The sequence below is a fragment of the Peromyscus eremicus genome, chromosome 8a, assembly GCF_949786415.1.
Source record: "Peromyscus eremicus chromosome 8a, PerEre_H2_v1, whole genome shotgun sequence".
Classification (NCBI taxonomy): Eukaryota; Metazoa; Chordata; class Mammalia; order Rodentia; family Cricetidae; genus Peromyscus; species Peromyscus eremicus.
In genome coordinates this window covers 13,586,106-13,591,893 of record NC_081423.1, presented here as the reverse complement: position 1 = coordinate 13,591,893, position 5,788 = coordinate 13,586,106, and the positions used below count along the sequence as shown (strand labels likewise).

Genomic DNA, 5,788 nt, shown 5'->3' with positions numbered 1-5,788 from the left:
GCTCTGAACACTTGCATGTCTCTCTCCTCCTGGTCTTTATACATACTCCACCTCTGCCTACGACACTCTTTTCTCCTTCCCCAAGGAAACACAACCCTCCTCACACTGGCCCAAACGTCATTGACTCTGGGGACCCTTCCCTGAACCCCTCATCTGAGATAGTTGCCTCTTTCAGTCTAACCCATCCCAACACATGCTCAGACCACGTGCTATTTACTTTGCTTTTCTCTATCAGACCATGAGTTCCTCAAAAGTGTGACTGGAATCTGCCAGCCATTATATTTTTAACACCCAGCACAGTGCTGGGCACCCCATGGCTGCTTAATAGACATTTGGAGAATATGTGAATGCATGAGTGAGTGTCTGATACTCAGGGACAGTGTCCTCCAACCTGTGACGGACTAGGTTAGCTGATCACTGGTAAGGAGGAAAAGCATGTACCATGGGAGACCATGGGGATCTCAGGACAGAATGCTGGAGGACTAAAGGGTCTGAACTTTAAGACAGGTGTCAGGAGGATGGTTTAAGGAAGGGGGCAATCTTTGGATTGGATGTGGTGAGAAAGAGGCATCCAAGGACTGGCCATCTCTGTAATTCTTGTCCAAATGGTGGAAGACTAAGCTGAGGCTCGAGCTGAGCTGGTAATGAAGTAAGTGTGCCTTCTTCTTATCCCAAACAGGGGGTGTGTGGCCCACATTGCAGGATGGACAGTGTTTGATTCTGTCTTGACCTGTGATGATAAAAAAAAAAAAATATAGTCTTGCATGGATATTTATGGTCTGAGAAACCGTTTCACATGCAACAGGAGAACATAGGGCCTAGCTTGAAGGGCCAGGCAGCCCCTGCCAGATGCCCATCAGCCCAGTCACCTGCCTGCACCTCTGTTTCCCACTTCTCTTCCCTCTCTGCCCCCTTTTATATAGGCGGTGTGTGGAAGTGTGGAGACACAGCCACATAGGAAGCCTGGCTGTGGGTGCCTGAGTGTACATCTAGTGTGAGCAAGCAATAAGATTCTGGCTTCGTTTTATTTACTTCGTGGGGTTCAATTTCCTCAGACTTAAAAGTGATGATTTTACTAGATTAGAACTAGATTCCTAGGAGAGCATTTTGTTCTGCTCTCTGGGAGGGACGGAAAGATTGCACTATGGTCTCAGGCTACAGCCCAAGTCCTTATTCCCTGTTAAAATCGATGGCATCTAGCACCTGTGGATGAGTGTGAGAAAGTATGTGCCCCGTGTGCATGCATGCCATGTGGTGTGAACTTTTCTGGCACTTTTAAATTCCACTGTGGATGTAGCTCCCACACGTTACCCACTTCCGGCGCCACCACTGAGTTTGGGAGTTTAGAATCGTGAGAACGGAGGTGGGAAGTCTAGAGTGGCCCTTTGACTCGTGTTTCCCGAACTGCTGGGTTAGGAAAGGCATGGGGGGTGGAATAGTGGGGAGAGACTACATTCCTTCTATAGCTTGTATGTTTCCTAGGTTTTGGAAAATTGCACCTTAGTTCCTAAAATTTATTTTTAAAATTAAAAAAAACCCATAAAATCAAACAAGTGAGGGAGCAATGATTTAATGATTTGTAAGAAATTGATCATTTAAGAGATTTCCTCTTAGAAAGGCAGCTCTGGATGCAGAGTCAACATGAGGATCGAGAAATGTTACTTCTGTTCCGGAACAATCTACCCGGCCACGGCACGATGTTCGTCTGCAACGACTGCAAAGTGTTCCGATTCTGCAAATCCAAGTGTCATAAAAACTTCAAGAAGAGACTAAAGCCTTCTGGAAAGCGGCTGGCAAGGAGCTCACCGTGGACAACTCATTTGAATTTGAAAAACGTAGAAATGAACCTGTGAAACACCAGCGAGAGCTCTGGAGTAGAACCATTGACGCAATGAAGAGGGTTGAAGAGATCGAGCGGGAACGCCAGGGTACGTTTATAATGAAGAGGTTGAAGAAAAACAAAGAGCTACCGAAGGTTCAGGACATCAAAGAAGTCAAGCGGAGCATCCATCTTATCCGGGCTCCTCTTGCAGGCAAAGGAAAGCAGCTGGAAGAAAAAATGGTCCAGCAGTTGCGGGAGGATGTGGACATGGAGGATGCTTCCTAATGGTGCCTCCTGCAACCAGCCCTGGGCACAGTGGAAACCAGTGGAGACTGTTGGTCCCTAAGTTACTGATTGGTTACATAAGGTCCCTCAGACAAAGGTGATTCACGTGCTTCCTCTTATACTGCAGCCTGTAGAAGCATCCATCGTGGGTGTTAGATCTCAGCTCAATGTTCTGCCTCACTGTGCTATGCTCACATAAACACAAAGGTTTGTGTGTAGATGAAGGCATGAACTCTGAGCATCAAATGGTTTGAGTTGTTGCTTAATGGCACCAGGCAAAATTTCTGTGCTGACTGTCTTGCTAGTGTGAAATCTGTTGCGATGTAATATTTTCCTTGCACTAGGATAGTCTGTTTATTAGGGTCATTGAAGCAGAGGTCACAACAAGGAACTAACCGTTCTCAGGACAACCTCAGTCTCTTGCTTTGCTTTAGTCTGGTTAGTAGCTTCTTAGAGTTGCATGCTGGCCGCATACGATGCTACAACAAAGTTGAATTATGCTGGGCTGTCCGGCCTGCTTCAGCCATTCCAATAGGCAGCTTGTGAGGATGGGGGTGGGGCATGGTTGAATAAACTTTGCCAGAATGGTACCTTATTACTGCTTTGGAGAATGCTCAATTCCAAGTTGTGATTTCTGGCCCAACACCCCCCCCCCCCAATTCTCTCCAGCCCAACAATGGTCTAGAAGCAGAAGAATCTTGGTACCTTTTAAATTTTATTATGTGGTTTTCTTTTTTGGTTTTTTGAGACAGTGTCTTTCATATTATGTAGCTCTGGCTGTCTTAGAACTAACTCTGTAGACCAGGCTGCCTTGAACTCACAGAGATCCACCTGCTTCTGCCTCCTGAATGCTGAGGTTAAAAGTGTACACCATCGCCGGGCGGTGGTGGCGCACGCCTTTAATCCCAGCACTCGGGAGGCAGAGCCAGGTGGATCTCTGTGAGTTCGAGGCCAGCCTGGGCTACCAAGTGAGTCCCAGGAAAGGCGCAAAGCTACACAGAGAAACCCTGTCTCGAAAAACCCAAAAAAAAAAAAAAAAAAAAAAAAAAGTGTACACCATCACACCCAGCATTTTTGATTTTCTTAAAAAAAAAAAAAAACAATTGTTTTTGGAAAATAGAATTTATGGATAGAATGTTGCCCATTATTTGTACATAAATAAAACCATTTCTAAAGTAAATGCCAAGAAGAAGAAGAAGGAGGAAGAGAAGGAAGAGGAGGGGGAGGGGGAGAAGGAGGAGGGGAGGGGGAAGGGGAGAAGGAGGGGGAGGGGGAGAAGGAGGGGGAGGGGAGGTGGAGAAGGAGGGGGAGGGGGAGGAGAAGAAGAAGAAGAAGAAGAAGAAGAAGAAGAAGAAGAAGAAGAAGAAGAAGAAGAAGAAGAAGAAAAGAAGAAGAAGAAGAAAAAGAAGGGCAGTTCTGGGCTTTTCGTGCTTACTGTCTTACTTGATTCTGCTAGAAACGCTGACATTGGCTCCTTTGATCATCTCCACTTAGGAGATGATCATGGAGGCTCAGAGAAGTGAGTCGCTGGCCCACCATTGTCAGCATGTCCAAGGCCCAGTTAGGTTTGAATCCTAACTCAGACTAGATCCCAAGCACACATTCTCATTCCTTAGCTTGTTTTATGGTCTTTCCTTTCCAGTGCTGGCAGGTTATAATGGTGACTGTTAACCTTCTGTCTTTGCTATAAAACTGGGCCTACCCCATTCCAACATAGTAGCTACTCAAGCATACAAGGGTCCAGGGTCAGGGCCATACACAATCTCGTGTGTATGTGTGTGTGTGTGTGTGTGTGTGTGTGTGTGTGTGTGTGTGTGTGTGTGTGTTTATCATTTAGCCCTTTTCTTGCAATCTAGACTCCAGTAAATTCAATTATTTCTGGACAAAAAAGCATTAAACCACTGCAGGAAAGCTAGGATTGATAGAGATTGAATTTGGGAGTTAGTCTAGAAAGATGTCACCCATCCTACTGTCTCCTAGAGGGATAAGCGTGTTGGACTAGCCTGCAAGGCCGAGGGTTGGGGACACTGAAACTTCTCCTGGGGATAAAGAGACAGACAAAAGGATTAATAACTAGTCTTAAATTACGTTCGTTCATTTGTATACCCTATCTTTCATTCAACATTAAGCAAACACATTCCTGTCAACCAGGGACTGTGATGACGTCCCTGAAGACCCTTGAGATGAGGTTCTAACACTTAAGGTCCACAGCCTATAAACTCTAGACAAATGGAGGAAAAATGGTAACACATGGGTCAGGGGCTAATGCCGTAAAGACATATGATTGCTGTAGGTACCATTTCCCGGTGCACATACAGTCGTGTGCCACCTGACAGTGGGAACGGGCTGGGAGGTGTGCACCCTCAGATGGCGCCTGTCATGAGAATGTTCACACAGACAAACCACAGTGGCTACAAAAATCACCAGGCAGAAGGATCTTAGGACAACACTGTCGTCGCATATGCAGTCTGCCCTTGACTGGTCCATCAACGTGACTCATGTCCGGAGCTTCTTAGATGAGAAACGAAGGTCCAGGCAGCAAGGAGGGGCTTGGGGAAAGAAATGAGAGCCTGGCAAGGACCTTGGCAACAGCAGGAGCTTGACTCCAGCAGGTTTTCTGCTTTGTTTTATTTTCGTTTTCCCTGAGGAGGAAGTTTAGGGGAAGAGGCCTGTTTATGCCCATAAATTAGAACAAACCCAAAGCTGGATCACAAGTACTGATTTCTAAGTTAGTGGGAGTTACTCTATGTTAAATATACCCATTATTATAAAAAAATTAAATTAAAAACAATTAATTTCTCCAAACAAAGACATTAAATTCTCAACTTGAAAAAGTAAATTCTCAGTCATCTCACTGTATTCTTCAATTAGTGGTGGATGTTGTCTGCATCTATCCTGTCTGCACAGGAGAGATCCTGTTTAGTGGGCTACTGTGGGATGGCACGTGGGAACCCTGAGACCAGCCTGCCTTTTCCTCTACAGAGAACCAGTGAGACACACCCACCTCAACAATTGAGTTCAATGTACATAAGTAAACATGTAGCAATCACCAATGGAATTTCAACTCTCCATAGTTTTCCTGCTGTGAGCATACCTGTGGCATTACTCAGACAGAACAAGAGATACTTGCCAGTACCCCAGAAGACCCCTTAGAACCGTTCCCAGATCCACACCTCTCACACAAACACACACAAGGCTAATCATTGTCCTGACTTCCAACACTTGTTGGGATCTTTAAGGAAAGTTGGCTTCTCCCGGGCCCCATTTCCATAACTATTCACCTACATTTTGGTGTTAACATCTGGGCATTTACTCCCCAACTGTACCATTTTAAATATTTCAGATTTACACTCAAAATACAGCATTCTTTTATTCAAATATCATCTCTTTTCAAGTAGATCAATCAAGGAGATTGATCCTCCGGGACAAGCAGAGGGGCTTTGACCGTGGTTACATCTGAATCCTGGGGCAATGATGGCGCTGGAGCTGTGACATCTATGCATATGAGCAAGGATCTAAAAGAAATGGAGCCACCAAAGGCTCTATGCTAGAGACTTTTTTTTCTTTGAGACAGGGTTTCTCTGTGCAGCTCTGGCTGTCCTAAAACTAACTCTGTAGACCAGACTGGCCTTGAACTCACAGAGATCTGCCTGTCTGTGCTTCCAGAGTACTAGGATTAAA

At 45.4% G+C, this 5,788-nt stretch overlaps 1 pseudogene; it reads left to right on the top strand.

Annotated features, from left to right (window-relative positions):
* Nucleotides 1-1,641: 1,641 nt before the first annotated feature.
* On the top strand, nt 1,642-2,404 carry LOC131915890 (probable ribosome biogenesis protein RLP24; annotated as a pseudogene).
* Nucleotides 2,405-5,788: the final 3,384 nt, after the last annotated feature.